We start from the raw sequence: 16,298 nt of genomic DNA, 5'->3' as shown, positions 1-16,298 counted from the left end.
GCAACAGTAGATGTTCCTGTTTTTGTTTTTGTTTTTTTTGTTTTTGTTTTTTTTTAACCTAGAGGTAAAACATTATCTCTTTCACCATTAAGTATGATGTTAGTTGTGGGTTTTTTATAGATGTCCCCTATCAGGTTGAGGAAGTTCCTTCTACTCCTAGTAGGAGTAGGATGTTGGATTATGTCAAATGCCTTTTCTACATTTATTGAAATCAACATGTGGTTTTCATCCTTTATTCTATTAATATGTTATTACATTAATTGATTTTTGTGTGTTAAACTAACATTGCATTGCTGGAAAAATCCCATTTGTCCCTGATGTATAATCATTTCATATGTTATTGATTGAATTTATCAATACTTTCTTGAAGATTTTGCATCTCTTTAGAAGAGATATTGGCTCCCAGAATCGGTTGGAGCTTATTCCCACATCTGTTTTCTTTGGAAGAGTTTGTAAAGAATTGTAACTAATTCCTCTTTACATGTTGGTAGAATTTATCAATGAAGCCATTTGGGTCTGAGTTTTAATTTAGTAATTGAATCTTACCAATTTTAATAAGTTATTGAATTATGAATTCAATCTCATTACTTGATATGGAGGTAGTTTTTATTTCACTTTGAGTCGGTATTGGTAGTTTGTGTCTTTCTAAGAATTTGTTATATCATCCAGGTTACCAATTTTTTTGGCATACAAATGTTCGTAGCATTCCTTTATGATAGTTTTTATTTCCATAAGGTAAGGAGTAATATTTTTCCTCTCACTCTTCATTTTATTAACTTGAGGCCTTTTTTCCTGCTAAATCTAGATAAATGTTTGCCAGTTTTGTTGATTTTTTTCCCAGAACCAACCAGGTTTTATTGATTTTCTTTATTGCTTTTATTTTCTAGTTTCTTTTAAACTTATTTGCGTTATAAATTTCTTTTTTCACTTTCTTCTGCTTTTTGGGGGTTAAGTTTCCACTTATAGTTTTCTTTTTAAGTTGACAGTTTATTGATTTGAGATTCTTCTTCTTTTTATAATATAGGCATTTATAGTTATGTTTCCCTCTAAGAGCTGCTATAGCTGCATCTGGTAAATTTTGCTATGTATTTCTTCTTTTGTATTTATCTCAAAGTATTTTCTAATTTCACTTGTGATTTTTTTTTTTGAGGGGGGGGATCCACTGATTATTTAGAAGTGTGGTGCTTGAGGTACCTGGCTGGCTCAGCTGGTGGCGCATGAAGCTTTTGATCTCGGGGTTGTGAGTTAGATTATTTAAAAAAAAAAAAATCTTTAAAAAAAAAGTTGCTGATTTCTAATTTCATTCCATGGTCATCCAAGAAGATATTTTGTATGAGTTCAATGCTTTTAATTTTTTTAACGTTTATTTATTTCTGAGGAAGAGAGACAAAGTGTGATGTGGGGAGGGGGCCAGGGAGGGGGAAAGAGAGAGAGAGAGAGAGAGAGAGAGAGAGAGAGAGAGAGAATCCAAAGCAGGCTCCAGGCTCTGAACTGTCAGCGCAGAGCCCCAGGCGGCGCTCAAACTCAAGAACCATGAGATCATGACCTGAGCTGAAGTCAGAAACTTAACTGACTGAGCCACCCAGGTGCCCCCAGTTCAATCCTTTTAAATTCACTGTGGCCTATTTTATGTCCTAGAAAATGGTCTACCCTGCAGAATGTTTCATGAACATTTGAAAAGAATGTGTATTCTCCTGTTTTGGGATGCAGTGTCCTTATCAAGACATTGTTTCTCATCAAGGTGTCATTCAAGTCTTCTAGTTTCTTACTGATCTTCTATTTCAGTATTTATTTTTAATTTTAATTTAATATATCTTTAAAAGCATTCGTCTTATTTTTCTGTTTCTCATAAAAGTAGTACGAGCAATACCCTTTTACCACCAGGAAAAAAAGTCTCTAACATGGATACCAATAACTGAAGATTTTGTGACAGAATGTGAAAGCCCCAAATGCCTTCACTTAAGGACTCTCTGAAGGTTCGCTTCAGTAGAATTATTTGGGGGTTGCTCGTACAAGGACAGACTGCCAGCCCGTCTCCTGCTTTAAGCAGAGCTGCAGTTGGGAAAACACATACGTGGAGTGCCACACTGCCTTTGCTAGTTTGGAAAATGAACACATTTATTTAGTCATTCATGAGGAATGAATTCAATGTCTAGTGTGAGCCAGGTATTCAGAATACTCACAGCAGGTTTTATACTTGGTTTTACTATTATATAAGACAAACCAAAAAGAAATCTGAGGTTGTTCCCACAGAAAGAAGCTAAGAGTAATAATCCGGCATGATCAGCAGGTGTAGGAGCTTTCTCTTTCCAGATAAAGCTAGGGATATGGCTGCTTTCTGCCTACAGGATTAACCACATCCCGTTTCTTCCAAGTCAGTTGGAAGTAGAACCAGGTTTACTTAACTCTTGTCAATTGTCCAGGATAATGTGCCCTGTTCTTTCCCCCAATCACCTCCAAGATGCAACTTTCCCTCTCATCCCCATTAAATTATCTTGCTTGCTGCCTTAAAGCAGAAAGATCTCTGGATATAGACAGATCAAACTATAAAACCTGACTCTGGAACTTACGAGATACAGGACATTGAGCGATTTGCCTAAATTCTGTGGTCTTCTAATCTGCATGTCAGATATGAAAACACCCATTTCACAAAATTGTAGTAAGTATTTTAAAATATGATAATGACACTATAGTACCTGGCACATAATAGGCACTCTCTACAAATGGTAGCTTAAAACATACCAATAACAATTCTTAGCTTCTCACTCTGTTTTCTGGCCAACAATCAAACTCTAAGCTGGTTGAGTTCATTCTGAAGTCAAGACCGCTGACCTGTTCTTTTTGTCCTATCCAGCACCTGCAAAAAAACTGATGTTTTTCATGTTGGAGGTGTGTGTGTGTGGGGGGTGGGGAGTGGGGCAAGGATGGGTAAGAGTAAAGTGTCCCCTCTTCCTATCTGTCCGGCTGTCAGCTGGAATTCTGCTGTGAATGAATTTGTCACCTGGTCCCAAGCTGCTGCTGGACATCAGCAACTTGCTCCCACAACACTCAAGTTCACCATGTTCCTCTATAATCCGTGCACATCCCCTTGCATGTGCTGCTCCCTGAATCCGGGCTCACTGTTCTGCTTACTTTTTCTGTTTCTTCCTCTTCTCCCCATTCGTTCAGGTTTCTGAAATACTCTAACCCCTTTGAACTCAGGGCCAGTCAAAATGGACAGCAAAATCTGAACTCCAGGATCATATCCACAATGTTCATAGATGCAGTGGATGCATTTGGCCTGTACTGAGACACTTCAGGGAACTTACAGTGACTCAACACTGACCCAGACAGTCCTTTAATCTAGGCCAGATGGCAAATGGATCATTATCCTCATTCTGATGGACTTGTTTTTCCCCAAGATGAGCTATTATAATTAATTATCTGCTATCTGGCATTTTATCAACAAATACCATCCATTAACTAACATTTCACTGCCAGTTCAATGATAATTAATTGTCACAGTGATAACCTGTGGTACTAAAAGATTCCGAAATCATTTCAGAATATAGAGAGAGACAAAAAGTGAAACGAAGAGAGAAGGAAAGACCGTGAAATTGAGAGGGCAAATCATGCTGAGCATAGTTACAAGATTAAAGGCACAAAGAGCATCATTTTTGTGATATCCTAGAGACACCATCCCACCTATAGAAACACCCCACATAACATTTCCTAATGGGGCTCCCATATAATATCATGAAAACCAACATACTTAGGGTTGGGTGGATCTTTTCCAAGAAGTGTGATCCTATCTGTACCCTAAAGTCATAGTGTACCCATCTTGGGCAGTGGTCAGTAGACATGGAGCAAAATCCCCTAAGAAATAGCACATCGGTCACTGTTATTTTAATGACCATCCTACACTTAAAAAGAAACAAACTTCCTTTTCCCTGGCCATAGGGCTTTCCAGAATAATTAGAAATGTTATGCAATATAGCATCGCAAGAACCTACACGGAAAAAAAAAATCCTGGTATAATAACTTTCCTTCTAGGTTTCACATTATTTTTATTTTTATTGCTTAAAGATTATTAATTCGACAACATGTTGAGTAGCCTCTTGGGTACATGGGAGGCATGCAGGGTATTTTGGGTTAAGAAGACTAAGAGAGGAAATGTGATAAACGCATGAGTGAAATGTTTTTCCAACTTGTAAACTTTCTCTGCATTTTGATTTGCTGTGGGAGGTGTATACAGCCTGCTATTTGTTCATGGACACTATGCTTCACCTTGTGCAGGTACCCCTGGGCACTGGCACCCCTTTCTCAGTGAAGATGGAGCCACCTGCGAGCTACTGGGTTAGAAAGAACAGGCTGCCCTCAACACCCAGGCCATTTCCCTCTCCAGAATTATGAGTGGAAAAAAGCAACAGAAGGTGGGTATCTTCATGAACATATGCTTAGATACAGCACCTCACAGAATTCACTGAAGACACACATGCCCAAGGAGGATATATGAATACGTGAAAATCATTTTTGAATTGGGGTTTTGAGACTCTTGGAATTCTGCTTTGTCATATTGACTGTGACTTTTCAACTAAGGGAGTATGACATTTCTTAAAAGTTTGAAGGCCATCAGGACTTCTTTTTGGAGTTTCTGAGGTCCTTTCCCACTTTATTATGTCAAATGGTCATGCTACATTGGTTAAGTGAAATTCTTAAAACCAGCTGGCTCAGGGTCATGGAGAATATGACTACATTGAAAAAATAAGAACCACAAAGCTTTAGCAAATGTCGTGATATCTCGTCTGTGTGGGCAGAGAGCCTTGGGTAGCATCAGCACACCCTGAATGACCCTGCTATACGGAAAGCTGGTAGTGATGGTGACAGAAGATCTGCCCCAGAAGGTCTCCTGTGAGAGTTACAAGCAAGATGGAGTGACCACCATCCAATACATTTACTGGAGAAAATATAGGGCTATCCAATCACACGCCTCGTTTCTCACAAGCCAGGTTATAAGGGGTTGAGAAGATATATTCCCAGATAAAAAGTCAAAAGAAAGAAGAGAGCCAGAAGATGAGGATGAAGGGAAATGATCAAAGGGTTACTAGAAGAATTAAAATCTAAAGGAAGGACAATAAACATCTCAAAGGAGGAAGAAAGACCTGAGCTCCCAATTCTTGCAGAGCAGTGGAAAAGAATTTGCGCAAGGTGGGCAGGGAAGCTTCTATGGCAAGGTGTGAACTATGGGCTTCTACTGCAAAAGTAGCAGCAGGTGGGTTACTCATCCTTGGGTGGCTCAGTGGGTTAATCATCTGGCTCTTGGTTTTAGCTCAGGTCATGATCTCACAATTCGTGAGTTCGAGCCCCTCATCCAGCCTGCATGACAGTGCAGAGCCTGCTTGGATTCTGTCTTGTGCTCCTTCTCTCTGCCTGTCCTTTGCTCATGCTCTCTTTCTCAAAATAAATAAATAAAACTTAAAAAAAACATACATATATGTGTGTGTGTGTGTGTGTGTGTGTGTGTGTGTGTGTAGAGAGAGAGAGAGAGAGAAACAGAGAGAGAAGCAGCTGTGAGCAGCCCCCCATCTGTCACTAGTGCAAAGCAGGTAGGCAGGACCCAATCCCCAAAGGAAACATTTCAGACCAAGAGAAAGCTGAATAAGCTTGTTTTTGTTTTTGTTTTTTTTTTTTGATCACTCATACTACGCAGTGCACCCTATTGTCTTGCATTGTAGACTTGCAATAAATCATAAATAGAATGGTCTAGGTGGTGTAGATGGCACTTCAACCCTAACAGTATTCTACTTGATGGGGACTGGAATGAATCATCATGGTGGCTATGTGCCTATGGATTTGGGGTCACCCAGAGAACAAGAGGAAATCCAGGACGAGCATTTCTCATTGTAGCCTTTAGTAAGATCTCAGAAACCGCTTTCTGAATAATTTTCTCCTAAATAGTATGATGGCTAAATTCAGATGCAAGTCTCACTAGCTAACAAAATCTAATTTAGAAGGATCCCCAAAAGTGAGTCCTGTTTCATATTTTCATTTGTTGGCTTTTAAATTCTTAAATCAAAAACAGGTTTCTCACTACCTTTGAAAATTAGTATTTTTTTACAAGTTTATATGTCTCAAACTGTCAACATTATCTATTTACTGTTTACAAAGCCACAGTCTTCCAAAACGTTTTGTCTTTCTAAATACATAATGCAAAACCACATAAATGGAATAAAAAATACTTAAAACCTACATTAGTTTTTTATAGCCAATAATTCCCTTTTTAAAATTTATTTTGGATTTCCTCATGTTAATAATCAGCAGAAGGTAAATTTTTCACAGGAAAATGTGCTTATATATGAAGTATACCAGGATATACTTTATTCATTTTTAAAAATGTATTCACCTGTGAGAATCCTTACTTTCCTTCCAAAGAGAAAGCTTTGCAGAAAAACTTGGGAAAGAAAAATGTGTTTCCTGGTTAAAGAGGGATTTTTTTCAGACAGCTCTTCTACTGCCCTCTACAGATCAAGAACAGCATAACAGCTCTACTTTGTGGAAAGTAATTTAGTCCATTGAAATACCAGAATTATGGAGACCAAAGGAGAATCAGAGTTCTTAGTTTCTGGTCCTACCTCAATGTGTTCAAACACAACTGCTTCACTGTAAGGGACAAATTTAAGACTAGACTTGACACAGAATAAAGAACTTTAAAGATAGGTGTTGAACTTATCCCCAATGCCAGAGTTATTAAGTTATATTATTCACATTTTAATACATGACCTAACACACAAGTAGCCGGACTTTTGAGTTTTGAAATTATTCAGTCCTTTTCGGATACTCATATGTTGGGTTTTTGTGTTTTAACATTTACCTATGCCATAATTATGACAGAGATATATTATAAAGAAAAAATGGAGGACAGTATAGGTAATAATGAGAATGTCTGTTAAGAAATAATACATAAAACTACATTTAAGAATTATGTTGCTTTATGATATCATTTTAATAATGTACAATGGAACAGAGTGAGATCCTAGGGCTTTACATTTGGTCGGATTTCTAGAACCTGAGGATAAAAAGCATGTTCCAGAGAAGGAAAGCAAGATATTGGCAAAAAGCAGGCCTCGTGGAACCATTTGGCCGAGGTAGGAAATGGGGAGAGATGATCTCTTATCTGTTCTTTACATTGAAGGCAAGGCAGGGAATGAAGGAAAAAAACAACAGAATGGAAGAAAAAAGGAAAATGAGGAAACAAGAAAGCAGACAAGAAAAGGCAATATAGAATATTTTTGAGCCCTTACTTTGCACTAAGTACTTTTATTTGTTCACATAAACATGTGAACCTCTATTTAACAGGTGAGAACATTGAACTTCAGAAAAAAATTATAGTTTGCCTTAGTCATATAGGTGGTAAGTGGTAGAGCCAAGCACAAAAAAAGGAAGGGCAACTGAACTAGACACTGCTTACCTTGCACCTCTCAATACTTTGGCCAAACAACCTTCTGGGTCCCAGTCAGGGAGAGAGCAGGAGGCGAAGACGCTTATAAGGAACAACGTTCCTTGGCCAAATTGCTGATGCAAGTCCAGGTGTTAATAATAATAATAATAATAATAATAATAATAATAATAAATTTGTCTGCTCTGGAAGCCTATAATCATTAGGGCAGTACTTTTAACTCGAGATGTACATCAGAGGCGACTGGGATGAGCAGCCAGGGCGGAGTACCAAGGCTTTCAGCTCAGTGGTTCTCACAACGTGGTTCCCGGACCAGGAGCATCAGTATCACCTTGGAATTGTTATAAATGTAAATCCTCCGTATCCTCCACCCCAGACCCATTAAATCAGAATCTCTGAGGGCAGTGCCCAGAAATCTGCGTTTAGTAAGCTCTGGAGGGGATTCAGAAGCATGCTCAAGTTTGAAAAGCAAGTTCAGATAAGTCCTTTCATTTGTTTCGTACATGCTCTAGGTTCCTGTTATTGACCTGTGTGTCTGAGGGGCCCGCTTTAGGTATCAAGGGGAAACTTTTACCATAGACCTAATAAAATATACTCCTTTCCCCTAGAGCTGGGCCTAGTAATTCATATTCTCTTCTCTCATTTCAGCTGTAGATGGATTGAAATTAGGACAGTAGACTACCAATTCCCGGAGTGCTAGGCTTTATTTCCTAACTCTGAGTAGAGTGAAAGAATTGCGCAAGTTAGGGACTAAGGGAATTAGGGAGGAATAATGAACAAATTACTGATGATCTTTCTCTCTACATTTCAATTCTATAAGGTGAGCATTTTACCTTTTGCCATGATTATGTAAATGGAACTCAATGGGTTTCCTTAAATTTGCATTTTGTGTTCAGAAGCCAGGCTCTGTCAATATTCATATATGCTAGTTCTTATGGCTTGTGGAAGGGAAAGTGAGAAAATAAACAGTACCTTAATGCCCTTCTTCATGAGAATTTATAATCCTTATCTAATTTTAACCCTACCAGACAGGTATATTATTTTTTTAAATTATTTTTAAGTTTGTTTTATTTTATTTTGAGAGAGAGATAGAGCAGGGGAGGGGCAGAGAGAGGGGATGGAAGAGAGAATCGAAGCAGGTTCTGTGCTGTCACAGAGGAGCCTGATGAGGGCTCGAACTCATGAACCGTGAGATCATGACCTGAGCCAAAACCAAGAATTGGGTGCTTTACTAACTGAGCCACCCAGGCACCCCCAGACAGGTATATTGTTATTATTTCCATTTCACAAGTGAGATACAGTTTCTTCCAGCTACTTGCTCAGCTGTGGATGAGATTCAAACAGAATTCCTTCTGTCCTTGGATTTGACATTCAAATGGGAGAAGCCCGTGGTGTCCCTTTGAGGGAAGAAAACGTATCATTCTTGATTTTATATCCCTAACACTATCCAGTAAAACATCTGAAGGTAATTTAATAGATTTCTTAGCAAAAGCATGTTATATTTAATTTTATTGACTGCACTTAGAAAAAGGAAACAAAGAAACAAATACTTCATGGACTGAAATAGATTTATATCTCTCCAGGGAACTAATTCGTGTTCTAGTTTGTATCATCATAAAACATGACAATGTTCTATGTGGCATAAGTGCCTCTAAGTTCACCAAAATTTCATGAATACTCTTCCATAATAAAGAGTTGTTATAGGCAGTGGCTGCCCAGTCAGGATCTACATTTCCCAGCCATCCTTGCATCTCAGTGGAGCTACATGACTAGTTCTTCCTATCAGAATGGGAGTAGAAGTAATGTGTGTCACATCTAGGGTGAGGGAGATGAGAAACACGTGTGCCTTCACCTTCTATTTCCCCATCCACTGAGTGCAGAGGATCCTAAACTCCTAGGAGATGGAGAAACAACAAGGTAGACACAACCTTCATTCCTGAACCAGGAGGAAGAAGAAAGCCTCCAGGTCACCAGGGAGGCTCACACTAGGGAGCTACGTGAGGAAGAAAACCAATTTCATGGTGTGAATTTGCTGAGATTTGAAGGTTTGCATCTTACTACAAGTACCAACACCCTACTTAATGCGCTTCATTTCCTCTCTTAGATGATAAGTTTTATTGAGGGGTACTTCCATGTTTGGAAAAGTGTGAGTCATAGAGTTTCATGAGCCAGGTTCTTGGCTCAGATTTTGAGGAGCCTGATGGGTTGCCCCCCACTTTCTTTATTTCTCTTCAAAAAGAATGCTGGTTACAGTGAATGCACTATTTGAGGTACAGCTCAGACAGATATGGATCTAGTTCTAGACTCTTCCATTTCCAGGTGTGTGAGCACAGACAAACAGATGAGCTTCTTTCCTCTTCTACAAAATAAAGGTTAAAAGTCCCCATCCTCTAACATTATTATCAAGATTAGAATATTCGTAAATGCCTAGTACAGTGCCTAGCTCATAGATCATACTAACAGTTGGTGGTAGTTTTTCAAAAATATTTGCTGATACTTCCCAGGGGAGAATTATACTTTCTTTATTACCCCATTATCATTGGGTTTGGTTATGTGAGTTGCTTTGGTTAATGAAATGTAAGTGAAAAAGATTCCTCACTTGCAAGTTGCAGCCTGATCTCTTTTATTTCTGATACGATGGCTGACAGTATTTTTTTTCCAGTGTAATTAACATACAGTGTTATATTAGTTTCAGGTGCACAATTAGTGATTCAACAATTCTACACATTACTAAGTGCTCACAATGATAAGTGTACTCTTAATCCACTTCACCTGTTCCACCCATCCCGCCGCTCACCTTCCCTCCAGTTTGCTCTCTAATATTTATAGATTTATATGTTACTCTCTAATATATTTGTTTGTCTTATTTTCTTTGCTTCCTAAAGACCACATATGAGTAAAATCATATGGCATTTGTCTTTCTCTGGCTGACTTATTTCACTTAGCATCAGACCCTCTAGATCCACTCATGGATCCGTCTAGATCATTCCATTGTATATACATATACCACATCTTTATCCATTCATCTATCAATGGACACTTGGGTTGCTCCCATATAATGGGTATTGTAAATAATGCTACAATAAACAGAGAGGTGTACACATCGTTTCAAATTGGTGTTTTTGTGTACTTTAGGTAAATAGCCAATAGCAGAATTACTAAATCATATGGCATTTCTAGTTTTAATATTTTGAGGAACCCCTGTACTGTTTTCCACAGTGGCTGCATCAATTTGCATTCTCATCAACAGCACAAGGGTTCCTTTTCTCAACATCTTTGCCAAAATCAGTTGTTTCTTGTGTTTTTGAGTTCAGTCCTTCTGACAGGTGTGAGGTGATTATTTCACTGTGGTTTTGATTTGCATTTCCCTGATGATTAGTGATGTTGAGCATCTTTTTATGTGTCTGTTGGCTATCTATTATGTCTTCTTTGGAAAAAATATCTGTTCATATCTTTTTGGCCATTTATTTAATTGGATTATTTGTGTGTTGAATTATATAAGTTCTTTATATGTATTGGAAATTAAACCCTTATTGGAAATGTCATTTGCAAATATCTTCTTTCATTCAGTAGCCTGTCTCTTTTGTTTTGTTGATTGTTTCTTTTGCTGTGCAGAAGATTTTTATTTTGCTGAGTCCCAATAATTTGTTTATGTTTTTGTTTCCCTTTCCTCAGGAGATAGATCTAGAAAAATGTCATTGCAACTAATGTCAGAGAAATTGCTGCCTGTGTTTCTTCTAGGATTTTTTATGGTTTCAGGACTCACATTTACATCCTTAATACAGTTTGAGTTTATTATTGTGTATCATGTAAGAAAACGGTCCAGTTTCATCTTTTGCATGTAGCTGTCCAGTTATCCCAACACCATTTTTGGAAAAGGCTTTTTCCTATTGCATATTTGTGTCTCCTTTGTTGAAGGTCAATTGACCATAAAATTGTGGGTTTATTTATGGGCTCTCTATTCTGTTCTATTAATCTATGTGTCTATTTTTGTGCCTGTACCATAGTGTTTTGATTATAATAGCTTTGTCATATATCTCAAAGTCTTAAATTGTGATACTTCTAGTTTTGTTCTTCTTGAAGATTGCTCTGGCTATTTGAGGTCTTTGGTGTTTCCATACAAACTAGCATTATTTGTTCCAGCTTTGTGAAAATGCTATTGGTATTTTGACAAGAACTGCACTAAATCTGTAGATTGCTTTGGGTAGTATGGCCATTTTAACTCTACCCAATTCACGAACATGTGGTATCTTTCCATGTGTTTGTGTCATCTTTAGTTTGTTTCCTCAGTGTCTTATAGTGTTCAGAGTACAGGTCTTTCTCTTCCTTGGTTAAGTTTATTCCTTTCCTTGGTATTTTATTATTTTGGGTGCATTTATAAATGGGATTGTTTTCTTAATTTCTCTTTCTATTACTTCATTATTAATATATAGAAATGTAATTAATTTCTGTATATTAATTTTGTTTTTGTTTTTAATTTTTTTAAATATTTGTTTATTTTTGAGAGAGAGTGACAGAGAGCAAGTGAGCACAGGGGAGAGGCAGAGAGACAAGGAGACACAGAATCCAAAGCAGGCTCCAGTCTCTGAGCTGTCAGCACAGAACCTGACACAGGGCTTGAACTTGGAAACCATGAGATCATTACCTGAGCCCAAGTCCAACACTTAACTGACTGAGCTACCCAGGTGCCTTCTGTATATTAATTCTGTATTCTACAACCCTACTAAATTCATTTATCAGTTCTAGTGGGTTTCTTTTAATGTTTATTTATTTTTGAGAGAGGGTGAGAACATGCTTGTGTGAGTGGTAGAGGGAGGCAAAGGATCCTAGTCAGGCTCCATGCTCTCAGCACAGAGCCAGATGCAGGGTTCAAAATCATGAATCATGAGATCACGACCTGACCAAAGTCAGATACTTAACCGACTGTGCCACCCAGGCACCTCAAATTCTTGTAGTTTTTTGATGGAGTCTTTAGAGTTTTCTATATATAGTATCATGTCATCTGCAAATAGTGAAAGTTTTACTTCTTCCTGACCAATTTGGATGCCTTTTATTTATTTTTCTTGTCTGATTGCTGTGGCTAGGACTTCCAGTACTATGTTGAATAAAAGTGGTAAGAGTGGACTTCCTCATATTGTTCCTGACCTTAGGGGAAAACTCTCAGGTTTTCCTCATTGGGTTTTTCATATATGGACTTTGTTTGTTGAGGTATATTTCCTCTAAACCTACTTTGTTGAGGGTATTTTTTTTTTTATCATGGATAGATGTGACACTTTGTTAAAAGCTTTTCTGCATCTATTGAAATGATCATATGTTTTTATCTTTTCTCCTGTTGATATGATGTATCATATTGACTGATTTCCAAACAATAAACGACCCTTGTATCCTAGGAATAAACCCCACTTGATCATGGTGAGTGATTTTTTAAATGTATTGTTGTATTTGGTCTGCTAATATTTTGTTGAGGATTTCTATGTCTGTGTGCATCAGAGATGTTGGCCTGCAGTTCTCATTTTTAGTGGAACCTTTATCTGGATTTGGTATCAGGGTATCAAATTCAGAATGAATTTGAATAGGCATTAACTCTTCTTCAAATGTTTGGTAGGCTTTGTCTGTGAAGCCATCTGGACCTGGACCTTTACTGGGAGGTTTTGATTACCGTTTTAATTTTATTGCTGGTAACTGGTATGTTCAAAGTTTCTACTTTTTCCTGATTCAGTTTTGGGAGGCTATACATTTCTAGCAATTTATCCATTTCTTGTAGGTTGTCCAATTTGTTGGCATATACTTTTTGATAATATTCTCTTACAATATTTTGTATTTCTGTGGTGTCAGTTGCTATTTCTCCACTGTTATTTCTGATTTTGTTACTTGAATCCCCCTTCCCCGTTTTTTTTTTTTTCTTTATGATTCTGGCTAAAGGTTTATAAATTTTCTTGATCTTTTCAAATAACCAGCTCATGGTTTCCTTGATCTGTTCTACTGTTGTCTTAGTTCCTATTGTATTTATTTCTGCTCAAATCGTTCTTATGTCCTTCCTTCTACTGTTATTGGGTTTTGTTTGTTCTTCTTTTACTAGCTCTATTAGGTGTAAGGTTAGGTTGTTTATTTGAGATTTTTCTTGCTTTTTGAGGTAGACCAGAATTGCTATAAATTTCCCTCTTAGAACAGCTTTTGTTGTATTCCAAAGATTTTGTACTATTGTGTTTTTATTTTCATTTGTCTCCATGTACTTTTTGACTTCCTCTTTGATTTCTTGGTTGACCAATTCATTGTTTAATAGCATGTTATTTAACCTGTATAAATAGCATGCATTTGTGTTCTTTCCAGACTGTGTGTGTGTGTGTGTGTGTGTGTGTGTGTGTGTGTGTATGTGTGTGTGTATGTGTGGTTGAGTTCTATTTTTGTACCATTGTGGTCAGAAAAGATACATGGTGTGACTTTGATCTTTGGACTTTGTTGAGACATGTTTTGTGGCCTAACATGTCATCTATTCTGGAGAACATTCCATGTGCATTTGAAAGAATGTGCATTTCACTGTTTTAGGATGGAATGTTTTGAATATATCTGTTAGATCCATCTCGTCCAATATGTCATTCAAAGCCTTGTGGAGTTTGTCTATATGATCTGTTCATTGATGTATGCAGGGTGTTAAAGTTCCCTACTATTTTTGTATTACTAGTAATTATTTCCTTTACATTTGTTATTAGCTGCTTTATATATCTGGGTGATTTCATGTCTGGTACATACTTATTTACAATTATTGTATCTTCTTTTACTTACTTTTATGATTATGTCATGTCCTTCTTTGTTTCTTGTTACAGTTTTTGTTTTAAAGTCTATTTTGTCCAATATAAGTATTGTTACCCTGGCTTTCTTTTTACAAGTGCTTTCCCATCCCTTCATTTTCAATATGTGTGTGTCTTTAGATACAAAATGAATTTCTTGAAGGCAGCATATGAATGGGTCTGCTGCTTAAACCATTCCACCACTCTATGTCTTTTGATTGGAGTATCGACTCCATTTATTTTCAAAGTAATTATTTATAGGTGTGTCCTTATTTCCATTTTCTTACTTGTTTTATGGCTGTTTGTATAGTTCTTTTCTATTCCTCTCTTCTTCTCTTGTTTTGCTCTCTTTTCTCATGGTTTGCTAACTTTCTTTAGTGATATAGTTAGATTCCTCTCTCCCTCTCTCTCTCTTTGAATATCTATCACCGATTTTTGATTTGTGGTTACCATTATGTTTATATATGACATCTTATGCATATGCATATAGAACTCTATATTAAATTAATGGTTGCTTAAGTTTAACTCATTTTAAAAGCACTAAAGTTTTACTCCTCTCACCCTCCTTGGTTTTAGGTCTACTGTATCATACTTTACATCCTTTTATTTTGTGCATTCCTTGACTGATTTTTATGGATATACTTAATTTTACTGCTTTTGTGCTTCCTCCTTTTCTTACTCCTGCTTATGGTCTTTCTTTTCCAAAGAGTTTCCTTTAACATTTCTTGTAAGACTGGTTTACTGGTTACAGATTCCTTTAACTTTTGTTTGTCTGCAAAACTCTTTATCTCCCTCCCACCCAACCTTCTATTCTGAATGATAGCCTTTCTGGATAAAGTATTCTTGAGTTCAGCTTTTTTCTTTCAGCACTTTGTATATATCATGCCATTCACTTCTGGCCTGCAAAGTTTCTGCTGAAAATCAGCTGATAAAACAGCTGACAGTGTTCTAACTAGAAATCACTCCATAACTCTGGATCCTAAAAGTAGATGACGTACAGCAAAGCCACAATTGGCCCACAATGGCACAGATGACACATTTTTTGGTCATAACACATGGAGATTTGGGGGCCATTTGTTACTGCAGCTCAACACAGGTTTTCTGACAAATGGATTAAATATATATTTCTCAATCAGAGAATATGGGAAACTCCTTAAATTGTTAAACTTGTCACCAAGAACCAGAAGTCTAGCACTTTCCTTGTTCTTCCTTCCTTGCCTCCTATGAATGACCACTAATAAAAAAACAATGTAAGCTCTGCCTTACCTCACTTTCAGAAGAAATTGTGATACAGAGAATGAAGTATTTTCTGATGGTAGTCAAAAAGGGTTAAAACAAAAACAAAAACAAAAACAAAAACACCTGGAGATCTGATTTCCATGCTGTCCTTTGGAAGTTCATATTTAATAAATAGAAATTAGGGCTTTGTGGAAATTCAATTTACAGCATTTTATTAGACTATCTAACTTTAGTGAGCAGCAAGGAAAAGTTGGATAAGAACTTCATATTTTACAATGAGGCAAAGTCAGCACTTGGAGAAGTCATATGGAGGTAGTGTAGAAGGCTCAGAATTTTTAACAGGGCTGTGGAATAACAGAACTTGATAGAAAATTGAACCTCTGCAGAACAATTCTAAATTTCTCAGGAAAACGGCAGAAAGAAGCCAAGATAAAAACAGTACCTTTAATGATGATTAAAGTGATGATTCACTTTTGTGAATTATAATCATGAGAAATATTTAGCTGAATTTCCACTGAAGGATAAGCAAGATGAAAAAAATGCCATTGAAGCTTTTGCCAATTACTCAAATTTTCCCATTATTATTACTCTTTTTTGGGGGGGAGGGAGGACTGCCACACTTAACCTAGCATTTTACTACTACAGAGTCATATTAACTCAGAGTCTGTAGATAAAAAAAGGAATGTTCTCATTCTAATTTTACTATAATCACAGTGAATCAAAGAAGATAAATTCATTGAACTCCCAGTACACAGGCAATGCATGCCACAGGCTATTTTCTTACTTTATGGATATTCTTTGCAAAACCACAGAGTTACTTTAACAATATATGTTAT

The sequence above is a fragment of the Panthera tigris genome, chromosome B1 (genome assembly GCF_018350195.1).
Source record: "Panthera tigris isolate Pti1 chromosome B1, P.tigris_Pti1_mat1.1, whole genome shotgun sequence".
In the NCBI taxonomy this organism is placed as follows: Eukaryota; Metazoa; Chordata; class Mammalia; order Carnivora; family Felidae; genus Panthera; species Panthera tigris.
The sequence above is the reverse complement of the archived record's forward strand: the minus strand, read 5'-3'. Positions refer to the sequence as shown.